Source organism: Lithobates pipiens, unplaced genomic scaffold (genome assembly GCF_037356315.1).
Source record: "Lithobates pipiens isolate NorthernLeopardFrog02 unplaced genomic scaffold, aLitPip1_a1.2 Scaffold_3, whole genome shotgun sequence".
Lineage (NCBI taxonomy): Eukaryota > Metazoa > Chordata > Amphibia > Anura > Ranidae > Lithobates > Lithobates pipiens.
In genome coordinates, this window is record NW_027507790.1 from 3657989 (window position 1) to 3674042 (window position 16054).

Genomic DNA, 16054 nt, shown 5'->3' on the forward strand with positions numbered 1-16054 from the left:
GAATCTACAGTACTTACAGAATGCTAAATGTCTGAATCGTAGATAGGCCAGATGGAGTCTTTTCTTTTCCCATTTTAATTTTACGATTATGTACAAACCTGGTTCCTGCAACAGTCGGGCTGATGCACTCTCTAGGTCATTTGACACTTTGGACAAGGCACCCCTGAACCTGAGCCAATCTTTCCAACCTCATGCATTGTTGTCCATTCTACCAGCCTGGAGTCAAAAATTCCTCCTGGCAAGACCTTCGTCCCCACTGAACTAAGAGCTAAGCTCTATTGGGGACATGATTCAAGGTGGCAGGTCATGCTGGGTTCCTCCGATCCTTCCTGCTCATCAGTTGCCATGACTGGTGGCCTAATCTCCACTCAAATGTCAAAGACTATGTGACTATGTCTAAATCCTCCACACAAGCCCCTGCTGGTCTTCTCATCCCCTTGCCCATTCCTAAGGAGCCCTGATCTCCCATTGCCATGGATTTTATCACCGATCTCCCACTGTCTGAGAATAATAAAGTCATTTGGGTAGTAATTGATCAGTTCTCCAAGATGGCTCATTTTGTTCCTCTTCCTGGTCTCCCTTCTGCCCCCGCTTTGGCTCCTATTTTTGTTTGAGAAATCTTCCTCCTCCATATTGTTTCCGATAGGGGCGTTCAATTTACAATGGACAGACTGAGAGGGTTAATCAGGAGTTAGAGGTCTTTCTGGCACCTTAGTCTCTGTTCATCGTGACAATTGGTCCTCTCTACCCCCATGGGCAGAATTCTCTCACAACAATCATGTAAATACCAGATCTCTGAAGACACCCTTTTTCACAGTTTATGGAAACCATAAATCTGTAACTGTAATCTGTAGCACATTCTTCAGTACCTCGTGCATTGGAAAGGGTTTGGTCCTGAGGAGAGGTCTTGGTTTACTGCATCTGAGGTCTTTGCGCCTTGTCTGTTGAGGAGGTTTCATCTGAGGTTTCCCTCTAAGCCTGGGCCCAATTGGGGAGGGGGAGGCCTCGTAAGAGGTGGGGTACTGTCATGGATCTGCAGTAATGTTTGTCTGTCAACTTACCTTTCCATGCACTCAGCTTAAGTGACCAGCCACCCTTCACTTGGCTTCTTAAGTCATCTTTCCTCAAAGCATGGCTCCACCACAGCTCCTATCAGGGAACTCTGTATTAACCCGTGCACTGAAAGCCAGCCCTGCTGATCAATATTGTGTGTTTGGCTTCCATGTGCTCATTGCTGTGTGTTCTACATCTGATTCTAGTTACCGATCTTGACTTGTTCTTGACTGTCCTTGTCTGCTTCATATCCCGACCTTGGCATGTCCCTTGACTATCCTTATCTGCTTGTTGCCCTGACCTTTTGGCTAGCTCGTGACTATCCTTTGTTGTCACAGTCTGCTGCTTCTGTTCTACCTTCCTGTAGTCTACCATGAATGTGAGCTGGGAGGCCCCCCAATGGGGTGCATCTGTCACCTGGACTCAGGTGACCTGACAGAGATGCTCTGGTCCATGTGTAAGGTGATTGCTACAGGGACCTGTAGTCAGGAATGTATATATTGTACAAAACCAAATGTCTCTATTTTTTCTACTGATATTTATGTGTACATGCATTTCCCCCATCCGAGCTGTTTCCCTTCCCCCTTCCAATTTATCTTATGGGATGCCCTTGTTCCTGGGTCCAGAAGCCATTATTTTTCTAAATTCTTCAGCTGAAGGACCAGCTGGTTTTTGGTGGGGGTGAGTGTAGCACCCTCTACCTAGTGTAGGTGCGGCTCAGAGCAGGCTGGTGACTCACAGATAGCATCACCTTTCAGTTACCTCCCTTCTGCTTCTAGAAAGAAGGAGGGGAAGAAGGGTGGATCTATCTGGGGTGTCCTAAGGAGCCCTGACCAATACCCAACCTGGATTGGCAGGGGGCAGGCCTCCTTAAATACCTAGAGTCAGCCCAGCTGGGGAGGAGTTGTTCAGGTGGAAGAACTGGAGATGGACCATTAGGCTGTCAGGGCCTTTGAGAAAGCCCCCTACTCTGCGGGAGTGACCTTGGGCCAAGAGGCTCAGAGCTGAATATGAACCCCAACAGAACCCAAGGGGTGTCCTGAACAGGGGCAGGAGAGGACAGTGGGGAATACTGCCGGGCAAGTCTCCAGGAGAGATTCACCAGGTGTTGGTGAGTGACATGCCGGAGAGGATTGGAAGGATGCAATCTGAGATGGATGTAGAGCCAGTAAGGACTGTGGTGTCATGGGCAATGGAAGTGGGCAGCTGCAGCCAGGAGGGCTTTCTGGGTCTGAAGAGGAGTGTCTGGGAGCAGTAGTCCAAAGAGGGCAGCTAGCACCAGAACTTTCTTTGCTGCATCATAGAGGCCTGGCTAAAACCAGTGTCAGGCCTAACCATGTGCCAGCTGTGCCTAAAAAATTGTGCTGGAGGGAGAAGAAGAGAGGAAGTGTTGTGCAGGAGGAGAGTGTCTAAATTGTCCCAAACCATGCAAGAATATTTTTCTGGGCATCCCATGAATTCCTTAACCCCATTTCAAGTTCTAATCCCTCAATAAAATACAAAAAAACAACGCTGACGGACTTGTTCATTATCTTGGAGTGTCTGGAAGTGAATGCCGGGCTAGGCAGGGTGACAGGTGGGCCACATCACTCCGCAGCCCCTACAGAGTACTGCTACATAGGTATGAGTCGATTTACTGGCATAGGTTAGAAAGAGCCTAAATTATAAAGAGGATAATGGTTACCTCAATACACACGAGGTGAGCAGCTGCTTGATACGATCAGACTCCAAAGTAATATGAGCTGGGGATTGCCCCTGGACCGAATGTCCCAACTGAAAGTACCTAAAGAACATACTATTAGGAATGTTATACTTGGCCTCGAGGTCAGAGAAACCCATCAGTCTCCCATCATACAAAATATGTTTTAGACCAAAAGTTAATTTTATACCACAAATATATATACCATTAAATATGCAATTACCAGCAAACCAGAGCAATGTAAATATGTTCACTGTGTACAAATATTAATGACATTCATAATATTTTCTACAAACATCTTCCAAAATTGCACATTCCTCCCACAAAGTACACACTGCAGTAAAATGAAATTCAATAAAGCATACACATAGTATTGTAATCATTGTATTGTACACTGAAATATTTCTTCATCCTACAAAACTGGAAGAACTTCACATATTACTACATGAGTTGCAAAGTAAAGATTTTCCAACTATATACGGTAATTCTTCTCCTTCCTTGCGTTGCCATGCCATGGCTTATACTTACAGTGCATTGAAAAACTATTCATACCCCTTGAAATTTTCCACATTTTGTCATGTTACAACCAGAAACGTGAATGTATTTTATTGGGATTTTATGTGATAGACCAACACAAAGTGGCACATAATTGTGAAGTGGAAGGAAAATTATAAATGTTTTTCAAAATTTGTTACAAATAAATATCTGAAAAGTGTGGCGTGTATTTGTTGTAGAACACCTTTCGCTGCAATTGCAGCTGCAAGTATTTTAGGGGATGTCTCTACCAGCTTTGCACATCTAAAGAGTGAAATTGTTGACCATTCTTGTTTGCAAAATAGCTCAAGCTCTGTCAGATTGGATGGAGAGCATCTGTGAGCAGCAATTGGGATTTAGGTCTGGACTTTGACTGGGCCATTCTAAAACATGAATATGCTTTGATCTAAACCATTCACTTGTAGCTCTGGCTGGATGTTTAGGGTCGTTGCCCTGCTGAAAGGTGAACCTCAGTCCCAGTCTCAAGTCGTTTGCAGACTCTAAAGCCCCATACACACTATCAGATTTTCTGTTAATTTTTTCCTTCAGATTTACCAAAACCATATAATATGAGGTCAAACCTTAGGAGTTTCAATGTGTATGCAATCAGGTAAGCCCTTGCACTACATGGTTTTGGTAAATCTGAAGACAAAAATCAGCAGAAAATCTGATAGTGTGTATGGAGCGTAACAGGTTTTCTTCCAAGATTTCCCTGTATTTGGCTCCATCCATCTTCCCATTAACCCTGACTAGCTTCCCTGTCCCTGATGAAAAAAGCATCTTCACAATATGATGCTTCCACCTCCATGTTTCACGGTAGGGATGGTGTGTTCAGGGTGATGTGCGTGTTTGTTTTCTGCCACAAATAGTGTTTTGCTTTTGGGCTAAAAAGTTCAATTTCGGTCTCATCTAACCAGAGCACCTTCTTCCATGTGTTTGCTGTGTCCACCACTTGGCTTCTCAAAAACTGCAATCAGGACTTCTTATGGCTTTCTTTCAACAATGGCTATCTTTTTGCCACTCTTCTATAAAGTCCAGATTTGTGGAGTGCACGACTAATGCCGCGTACACACGAGCGGACTGTATGGCCTACTTAGTCCGCCGAAACACATTTCAGCGGACAGTCCGCTCGTGTGTGGGCTTCAGCGGACTTTTTCAGCGTGCAGTCCGGCGTACTAAGAATTTCGTTTTTTTCGAAATTCTGTCCGTCGTACTCGCATTTCGGCGGACAATCCGGCCGTGTGTATGCCAGTCCGCCGTACTTTTGAAATGAGCGGACTTTTCCCGCCCGGAGAAAAGTCCGCTCATTTTGGCTGGCCCCGCCGCCTGGTATGGACTTAAAGGGGAACCCCAACGCCGAAAAAAATCGGCGTAGGGGTCCCCCCCAAGTCCACAACAGACCCTTGTCCGATCACGCTACCCGGCCGGCCAGGAAAGGGGGGCGAGCGAGCGCCCCCCCTCCTGAGCCGTACCAGGCCGCGTGCCCTCAACATGGGGGGGTGCCTTGGGGAGGGGGGGGCGCGCGGCCCCCCCACCCCAAAGCACCTTGTCCCCATGTTGATGAGGACAAGGGCCTCTTCCCGACAACCCTGGCCGTTGGTTCTCGGGGTCTGCGGGCGGGGGGCTTATCGGAATCCGGGAGCCCCCTTTAATAAGGGGGCCCCCGGATACCGGCCCCTCACCCTATGTGAATGAGTATGGGGTACAATGTACCCCTACCCATTCACCTGTAAAATAAAAGTACAAAAAAAAACACAACACACGAGATAAAATACTTTATTGCACAGCTCCGGGGGTCTTCCGTCTTCGGGGGTCTTCTCGCCGGACTCCTCCGCTATCTTCTTGTAGCTCTTTTGCTAGCGGAGGAGTCCGGCTTTCTTTCTCGCCGCCGGCCTCTTCTCCTGACTTCGGGGGTCTTGTCCCCCTCTTCGGTTCTTCTGCCGGGCCACCGCGCCTTCTTATAGCTCTTTTACAGGCGGTGGCCTGGTCTTCTGTCGCCGCCGCCGCCGCCTTCCGTTCTTCTTCTTCTTCTTCTTCTCCTTCTTCTCCAGGAGATGTTGACTCGACGCTCTCTCCGGCCACAATGCCAGGGCCGCGCTGCGCGGCCACTTATATAGGGACAAGGGGCGGTGTCACATGGCTTTATGTCACATGGGTTGGTCACATGGGTTGATGTCACATGGGGACTATGACATCGTAAGGGGGCGGGGTCACCATGTGACACCAACCCATGTGACATAAAGCCATGTGACACCGCCCCTTGTCCCTATATAAGTGGCCGCGCAGCGCGGCCCTGGCATTGTGGCCGGAGAGATCGTCGAGTCAACATCTCCTGGAGAAGAAGGAGAAGAAGAAGAAGAACGGAAGGCGGCGGCGGCGGTGACAGAAGACCGGGCCACCGCCTGTAAAAGAGCTATAAGAAGGCGCGGTAGCCCGGCAGAAGAACCGAAGAGGGGGACAAGACCCCCGAAGTCGGGAGAAGAGGCCGGCGGCGAGGAAGAAAGCCGGACTCCTCTGCTAGCAAAAGAGCTACAAGAAGATAGCGGAGGAGTCTGGCGAGAAGACCCCCGAAGACGGAAGACCCCCGGAGCTGTGCAATAAAGTATTTTATCTCGTGTGTTGTGTTTTTTTTTGTACTTTTATTTTACAGGTGAATGGGTAGGGGTACATTGTACCCCATACTCATTCACATAGGGTGGGGGGCCGGTATCCGGGGGCCCCCTTATTAAAGGGGGCTCCCGGATTCCGATAAGCCCCCCGCCCGCAGACCCCGACAACCAACGGCCAGGGTTATCGGGAAGAGGCCCTTGTCCTCATCAACATGGGGACAAGGTGCTTTGGGGTGGGGGGGCCGCGCGGCCCCCCCCTTCCCCAAGGCACCCCCCCATGTTGAGGGCAAGCGGCCTGGTACGGCCGGGTAGCGTGCTCGGACAAGGGTCTGTTGTGGACTTGGGGGGGACCCCCATGCCGATTTTTTTCGGCGTTGGGGTTCCCCTTTAAGTCCATACCAGGCGGTGGGGCCAGCGACGTCTCCTTCGCGGGCCCCGCCTACCTGGAGACGCGCTCGAAATGAGCGGACTTTCCTCCGCGTGTGTGGGCGAGTCCGTTCATTTCAAAAGTAGGGCGGATAGTACGGCGGACTTAGTCGCCGTATTAGTCTGCTCAAAAAGTGCCGTGTGTGGGCAAGTAGCCCGTTCGGAAATTCCGACGGACAGTCTGGCGTACTTTTCCGCCAGACTAAGTATGTCATACAGTTTGACCGTGTGTGCGCGGCATAATAGTTTTCCCATGGACAGATTCTTCCACCTGAGCTGTGGATCTCTGCAGCTCTTCCAGAGTTACCATGGGCCTCTTGGCTGTTTTTCTGATTAACGCTCTGCTTGCCCGGCCTGTTAGTTTAGGTGGACGGCCATGTATTGGTAGGTTTGCAGTTGTGCCATACTCTTTCCATTTTCAGATGATGGATTGAACAGAGCTCTGTGAGATGTTCAAAGCTTGAGATATTTTTTTTATAACCTAATCCTGCTTTAAACTTCTCCACAACGTTGCCCCTGACCTGTCTGGTGTGTTCCTTGGCCTTCATGATGCTGTTTGTGCTCTAAGATTCTCTAGAAATCCTCTGAGAGCTTCAATTATACACAGGTGGACTCTATTTACTATTTAAAGTGGAGGGCCGGTTATAAAAATAAAAAAAAATAAATAAATAAAAAGTCAGCAGCTGCAAACACTGCAGCTGCTGACTTAATAAACACACTCACCTGTCCAGGGCGCCCGCGATGTCGGCCGCCCGAGGCCGACCCGTCCCTCGGCTCTCGGGTCCCGGCGCCGCCATCCCTTGTAAGGGAAACAGGCAGCGGAGCCTTATGGCTTCACTGCCCGTTTCCTACTGCGCATGCGCGAGTCCCGCAGCTACTGCGCATGCGCGAGTCCCGCAGCGCTTTCTGAATGGGACGCGCTGTGTTCTGGAACACACAGTTCCCAGAACACAGCGCGACTCATTACCCAGAAGACGCCGCGACGAAGACAGAAGACAGAAGATCTCCGCGGAGGAGGAAGAGGAAGATTAGGAGAAAGTGCCTAGCAACAGGCATTTCTGGTAAGTAAAAAAAAAAACTTTTTTCATTTTTATTTTTTTTAGATTTTTTGTAATTTTTAACATTTTTTTGTTTTTCAGGGTGGCCCTCCCCTTTAAGTGACTTCTGAAGGCAATTGGTTCCACTAGATTTTAGTCAGGTGTATCAGAGTAAAGGGGGTTGAATACAAATGCATGCCACACTTTTCACATATTTATTCATAAAAAATGTTGAAATCCACTTGTCATTTGCCTTCCACTTCACAATTATGTACCACTTTGTGTTGGGCTAGCACATAAAATCCCATTAAAATATGTAGCACCCTGATGTTTAGGCAGGGTCACTATCAAATTTAGTAGCCAGGTGATAGTTGCCATGGCCAACTGTCGGGAGATCAATTTATTTCTCCCTAATTCTGGAATTGATGCACTTCTCTCTTCTGTCACTAGGTGGCATTGTGGCTGGTGACATTAGATAAAACAAGTGCATAGCAAGGACAGATTATGAGTGAATGGGACATCTCAGCCAATTGGCAGGTGTTTCTTGAAGTCCCTTGGCCTGCTTGGAGAGCCTATTTATTCGGGTGGAGTCAGGTGACCGGGGTTCTGTGCCACCTGGATGGTTGTCTGGGTGGACTTGTGTTATGCTGCCCTGGGCTGCTAGACCGTTAGCTTGAGGCCTATCCCAGGGACATCTGGCTGCTAGGCTGTCTGAGGGCCTATCCAGAAGTAAGAGAGCAGCATAGGGTTGGGACTGCGGTCTATTAGTCCAACCAGAAGTAACGGTTCCACCAGCCAGAGAACCAGTTGTGGTCGGAGGTAGAGGCAAAAAGCAGTCGTCACTAAGAGACCATCCACCTTGTTACCGGAGACCACTGTGAGTAAGCTGAGGCCAGTACCAGAGCAGACTTCTCGCCAAAAATGATCTTCAATGTTAGCTTTCCAGGGCCTTTCTAGTGCAATGTAAATGTAAAAATATGTCTTTTATTATTTTTAACTTCAGTTCAAGAGGGTGATAACTGCAAGTAAGCTGATCAATAAAAAATGTTATTCGATTAACAAAAACATGTAACTAAAATAAAGCTCATAATGAAATAATGACTCAAGGTTGAATAGCTAACAGAACACATTTTGCATATTTCTATTAGGGCTTGTTCACACTTAACTAAATTACTCATGCTCAGCAAATGCTCCTATAGCGTTTGTATGGCATTAGTATGGGCATCAGACACGCATTAATGAGCTTTAAAATGGGGCTTTTTAGAAGCGTTATGTGTTCCCTGTGAGCGGTTTCATAGCATTTCATGAGCGTTAAAGCTGCTTCACAATGGAAAGTGACTAATTTTAACGCTCCGCAACCGCAAATGAAAAAAATGAATTATGACAGGTAACTATCAAAAATTGCAGTCTCAAAATGTTTCCTTTATCAGGTGTAAGGTGTTTATTTCTGCTACGGTCGGGTGCTTCTGGTGCATATCAGTAGCATATATATAAATATATTTACACCTACAAGGACTAATCCTGAAGTACACTGATATATTACAAAGACTTCCTCCTTTACATACCTAACGTCTTTGGTGCATCAGATGCTGCATAAACCTGTTGCTTCTTCATGTTACACCCATCAAAAAACCACAGACACAGTTGGGTTATTCTTCTTAATTGGAAGCTTTCTGTCTAAATGGTTGAGATTAGAAGCTTTGTCAGACACATGGGAGCACACTGCCAAGAGCATAGTTATCCGTCAAGGGCAGGGGAGCAGCACTGATTATACCAAAGCAATTTTCAATTACAGCATTGGGACATCCTAAAGATATCTGCTCTGGCTTAAAATAGTGAGAACAAAAATGGCATTGTTGATTTCGTGTGACCTTTGCGTTATCTGTCCAAACGCAGACACAGTGACAGTCGTTGCATGTGTGTATCCCAGCCTGTGTATTAGGTATGATGCGACCTTGACATGCCCTCCATTGCGACATAATGCAGGAACGATAATATACAGCTCAGAGGTTTTTTTCCGCTCATGGCTATTAACCCTTTCCTAGATGGTTAGGAGAGAGTACCTAAAAAATACCAGTAATAGGGAATCCACGTAATGTGCAGCCTTATATTTACTGTACTTAAAGTGGACATTCACTCAGAAATTCAACTTTTTCGCCATTCTAGTCCTCCCCCCTCCACTTTATAAAAAAAGCCAGGATTTCTTTATTCATTCATTTTTATTTACCCTTTTTCATTTTTTTCTGCTGCCCTCTGTCCCCATCCTTATCTAGGATAGAATAGTGTTTCATTCTCCTCTTGCTGACTCCTGGGATACAAGACATCACATATCCCAGGAGGCATTCCATGAATGGGGATAGACAGAAGACAGAAATCTGATGCTGTGTCTGTTTACATATTGTTCTATGAATGGTGGAAAATAATGCCTCCTGAGATGTGTGAGGTTGGTATCCCAGGAGGATTACCATCCTCTATTCATAGAACAATATGTAAATGTGACGGACTGGGGTTTATATGGTCACAAAACAGACACCCCAAAGCAAAGTACATATTCATTTTTTTTATATTTCTAAACATATCCCTTCTATTCTATTAATAACCAGTAGATGGCAGAGAAGGTACACAAACAGAGTCTATATAAGGCCACACACCATGTGACTGGACATTAAACTACTTCCAGCCATAAAGCCAGTGGTCATATCTCATGCTGTTTGTGTGATTCTTTGCAGGTATGTACTCTAAATCGTTCCTAATCTGTATTAACCTGTAATAGAAAGATTCCTAAACATCTTGAGCAGATGCAGAAAAAGTCTCAGCAGATTTTATGCTATAGTTTTGCTGTAATTAGAAGTTTAGAACAGCATGTGTCAGAAACAAGTGAAAAGTGCATAAGAACATGAAAATACTGCATTAGTCAGAACAAATGTCTATGATAAACACTAAACCTTTCTAAATAGGTATATTTAAACCTGATTTATTGGAAATTGCATAGATTTATAGAAGCACATGTTTTCTGTTATTTAATATAGAAAAAAACCTATTGTATGTAAAGCTTATGTATTGCATCATACAGACATGCAATGTGCACCATCTAGTGGTTAAAAAAGAATACTACCATGAAAATATTTGTATTAAAGCAATGCATTGCCAGTATGATTATTGCACACTTAAAGTGTACCAGAGAGATAAAGATAATTATCTATAACATTGAATAACAGGGATATATATGTTATTAAATTTAGTAATGTTCATTGTTGTAACTACGTTTTAGAATACTTTAGTTAAAATCGGTATTATATATATTGTTAATGGTTATAAACATGTGACTATAAAAATTTAAAAGATGTATTGTTATGTAAAAATTAAACTACTTCCAGCCATAAAGTCAGTGGTCATATCTCATGCTGTTTGTGTGATTCTTTGCAGTCCACGCCAAGCTGATCACCTTATCTCATCGCGTCTACAACCATCGGCTCTCTTAATTCACATTTTGAGGCCGGTAACATTTTGGGGGCTCGTGTGCCGGGATCCGTTGTGTTACCAGTGAGAAGGAAGTGCGAGACAAGCGTGAGCCTGCTACAGAGCTACAAGGAGAGTCCTGAGTGTCGTCTGCCTTGTGAGTGCAAGTCTTCAGATTGCAACAGAGATGGTGTCTCCTCGTCGTGCGCTGATGTGGGATATCCAGAAACAAATTCATCTGCTTAATGAAGAACAGCTGCATAGCCTCGCTATTATGCTGGAAGATGAAAGAGACGTGGACGTTCCATCAGTGACTGGTACCAACGAAATGGAACTTGTTGAATTTATTGAAGACTACTTGAGAAGTGATCAGCTGGAAAAGTTGGAAGATCAAGGTATGTCTTACCTACTCATCATCCAAGACAAGATCAATGAACTAAAACTTAACAAGGAAAGTACACCAACTGTGGACATTGCAACCGCTGCAAAAAAAATAAGTAGTGGGACTGCAAGGACTGAACAGGTATCGGAGGTGGTGAGATTAACTGATGTTGTTGCTTTATTGCCACGTAGAGAATTTAAAATGCATGGTGGTGTAATTTCAGATCATGGTTCGGACATGAGTTACAGTAGCGTGTGCAGACAAATTGATGAGGGTCTAACAGAAAAATTCCCTGAATCTGAAATTATACGCACAGTGTTGAGAATAATCAAACCTGGTAATTTTAAAGATATGTTGACTGACAAAGACGATCTTACTGTTGCTGAATTGAAAAGGTTTTTGAAGTCACATATGAGAGAACGAAGTGGTAATGAGTTATTTCAGGACCTTAGCAATGCTACCCAGCAAGAAACAGAAACAGCACAACAATTTGTTTACAGGCTAGTGGGGTTAAAACAAAAAGTTCTGTCTACATCACAACATGATAGGCAAGAGTTTAACTATGACAAAAAACTGGTGCAAGGCATATTCCTTCATACACTGTATCAGGGACTAAATGAGAAAAATTCTAATGTTAGACGAGATATCAAGCCTTATGTGTCTGATTTGACAGTAACGGATGACTTTATCATAGAGCAAGTCACCAGATCAGTTGATGAGGAAACAGAAAGGCAGAGACGCTTAAACAGTGCACCTAAACATAAACCTCTTACTGTTCATTTATCACAGACACCAGGGAATAGTGAAAAAGACACCTTGCAACAGAGAGTTGAGGGAGATGTTAAAGCAAATCACACTGCATTAATGGAACTAACAACACAGGTCTCTGCTCTCACAAAGAACCTGGAAAAGATGATGAAGCTAACTCCTATTGTTGGAAACCAAATGACTAAGCCACTAACCAATGTTCAAGTTCCAGATACAACTCACTGCAAGCCCAGGTGTGATGATTGCATTAAACGAGAGAGTCAGAACTGCTACCATTGTTTCTACTGTGGTTGGACAGGACACAGAGCGGTTGATTGCTTGAAGAAAAGAAGGCAGTCGGGAAACGACAGACGGTCACTGGGAAAGGGACAACCAGTGACCACCTCAAATGATCTGTCCCATGCTAAGGTAAACAGGGTATTCACCCACCGGTCAACTAGAACACTCCCAAAAGAGAATGGATTCTCCAAACAACACGTAGCACAATTAATTGGAGGAAAATGCCTACTGTCATGTCAGATGAATGGTGTACCGGTTGACATGTTGATGGATACAGGAGCTCAGGTCAGCATTGTCGGGAAGGCATGGTTAGAAAAGTTTCTACCCAGCGTCTCCATTAGGCACATACAAGATTTACTTTGTGATGACAACTTATCCATTACAGCTGCAAATGGTTCTATCATTCCATTCATCGGATGGATTGAAGTCTGCCTGGAATTCGAAAGTAGTGGACATGGAAACTCAGCCATTTATGTGCCAATGCTGGTGAGTGACTGCTGTAATGACAATCCAATTCTTGGGTTTAATGTTATCGAAGAATTGATCAGAGAAAACCGTGACCGACCAAACAGCACCCAAAACCTGACTATCTTGCTGAGTGAAGCTATGAAAGTAAGACAGAGTGTAGCGAATAACATTGTCAATGCTGTCAGTCAAGCAACTGACCCAGGAGAAATATTCGATAGTCGTATGGTCAAAGTGGGGAAGAAGGGACTCCAGATTAAAGGAGGCGAGCTCTGTGAAGTCAAATGCAGAATTAGAGCGTGGCCGAAAGGAGGAATCATGTCATTTGAACCACTTCCCGAATATCCAGTTGAGGAAGGACTTGAACTATTTCCTTCAGTGGTAGATGTGCCAAATGGGTTCTCTAAACTGGTGAAGATACCTATACTGAACCGTACTCAACATGACATCTACCTTCCACCCAGAACAGTATTGGGTACCATTTCTCCAGCAGCTGAGATTCTACCATTGTCTCCAAGCAAAGACGATGGAGAGGGAATTGACCAGAAGAAAAGGGTGTTTCATGTAAACCAGTTGAATCAAGTGGACACTGGAAATCAGCTACCCACTAACAAATCTGTTAAGTGGCACCCACCTGTCAATTTGGAAGATCTCTCAGAAGAAGAACAGGAGATAGCGAGACAAATGTTATATGATGAATCAGATGTCTTTGCTCGAGATGAGGGAGACATAGGATGCATCCCTAACCTGAAACTGAGGATAAATCTGAAAGATGAAACTCCTGTCCAGAAACGCTACAATTCGATACCGAAACCCCTATACAAAGAAGTGAAAGAATATATCCAAAACCTTCTTGACCGAGGTTGGGTAACAAAATCTTCTTCCGCATACTCATCACCAGTTGTTTGTGTTCGAAAGAAGGACAGTAGCCTACGACTATGTGTTGACTTTAGGGAGTTAAACCGAAAGACTATCCCAGATAGACATCCACTACCCAGAATACAAGATCTGCTGGATAGCTTAGGAGGATTTACGTGGTTCTCAATCCTGGACCAGGGTAGTGCGTATCATCAAGGCTTTGTGCATGAAGACTCCAGACATCTGACGGCTTTCAGCACCCCCTGGGGACTCCTGGAGTGGAACCGTATTCCATTTGGATTAACGAATGCCCCAGCAGCTTTTCAGAGATGCATGGAGAATGTATTAGAGGGCATCAGAGACAAATGTTGTTCTCCATACTTGGATGACGTACTTTGCTACTCCAAAACTTTTCAGGAGCATGTCAATGATATTAGGCAAGTGCTTAGTCGAATGCGTGAGCATGGTATCAAACTTAGACCGAAGAAGTGTGAATTCTTTAAACGACAGATTCGATACCTTGGACGAATGGTGTCAGAAGAAGGCATAAAAATTGACCCAAAAGATCTTGAAGCGGTATTACATTTGAAAAGGAAAGAACCAAAAACAGTGGGAGGAGTCAGATCTTTGTTAGGATTCCTGAGCTACTACAGGTCCTTCATTCAAGATTTCTCTCGACTTGCTAAACCACTGTATGAACTTTTGCAGAACACTGAGAAAGAATCTGCTACATCCATCCCCAAAAACAATCGGAGGGAATCTACAAAGAAAAACGGGAACAAAGCACAAGTGCCATCTAAAACACTGATTCAATGGACATCCAAACATCAAGCTGTAGTATCCAGACTGGTGGACATGCTAACCAATCCACCAATTCTAGCATACCCTGATTTTGATTTACCCTTCGTCTTACACACTGATGCTTCCAATGAAGGCCTAGGTGCTGTACTATACCAACGACAAGGAGAAAAACTTCGTGTTATTGGGTTTGGCTCCAGAACATTGACTCCAGCAGAGCGCAATTACCATCTTCACTCTGGTAAACTTGAGTTTTTAGCTCTCAAGTGGGCAGTCTGTGACAAATTCAGAGATTACTTGTACTACGCTCCAACATTCACCGTTTACACAGACAACAACCCATTGACATATGTATTGAGTACTGCCAGATTGAATGCTGTGGGTCATCGCTGGGTTGGCGAGTTGGCTGATTTCCACTTCGATATCAAGTACAGGCCAGGTAAACAGAATGCAGACGCAGATACACTGTCACGATTTCCGGTGGAACTCACGAAGAATCTGAGTGAGTACACAGAGCTTGTACCATCTGAGGTTGTGTCAGCTATGTGGCAAGGGAGCAAAGCTGTTGACGAAGAAGAGGCATTATGGGTGGCTTCATTGACTCTTCACTCAGAAAGTGATGTGGCCGAAGAATTGCTGAAAGGACAGACAATCTGCCCAATGACTCAGGAGAATATCAGAGCATTACAACAAGAGGATACCAACATTAGAGAAGTGGTCTGGCTTAAGGAGAACGTCTGGATTCCAAACCACAAAGAAAAGGAGAGTATGACCAGCAAAACAAGACGTTTGATACATGAATGGAATAAACTCAGAGTCGATGAAGGAATCCTCTACCGACACTCTGGAACCCGAAAACAGCTAGTTCTACCAGAAAAGTTAAAACCATTGGTCTTAAGAAATCTTCATGATGACATGGGTCACATTGGTACTGAGAAGGTAACCCACCTAGCACGTGAACGATTTTACTGGCCATTTATGCAAAAAGACATTGATGAATATGTGCTGAAGAAGTGCAGCTGCATCAAACAAAAGCGTCCAAATATCACCGAAAGAGCACCTATGGGTTCGATTACTACCAGTTCACCTTTGGAGTTAGTATCCATTGATTATCTTCACTTGGAGAAAAGCAAAGGAGGATATGAGTATATACTTGTAATAGTTGACCATTTCACACGCTTTGCACAAGCGTATCCAACTAAGAACAAATCTGGAAAAACGGCGGCAGAAAAGATCTTTCAAGATTTCATACCACGTTTTGGCTATCCAGAGAAACTCCACCATGACCAAGGAAGAGAATTTGAAAACAACTTATTTCAGACATTGCAACGATTGGCAGGGATTTCTCATTCAAGAACTACTCCATACCATCCACAGGGTAACCCAGTGGAGAGACTGAACCATACTTTGTTACAGATGCTTCGCACCTTAGAGGAAGAGAAAAAGTCAGATTGGAAAGAACATCTTCCACATATGGTTCATGCATATAATTGCACCAGGCATGAAGCCACAGGATACTCGCCATTCTTTCTATTGTATGGAAGACCTCCTCGTTTGCCAATTGACCTAATGCTCAACCTAAATTTGGAAAAGGAATCAGAAAGTCAACCAACATTTACTCAGAAATGGGCATCTAGAATGCAAGAGGCTTACAAAATCGCATCCGAGAATAGCAAAAAATCATCTG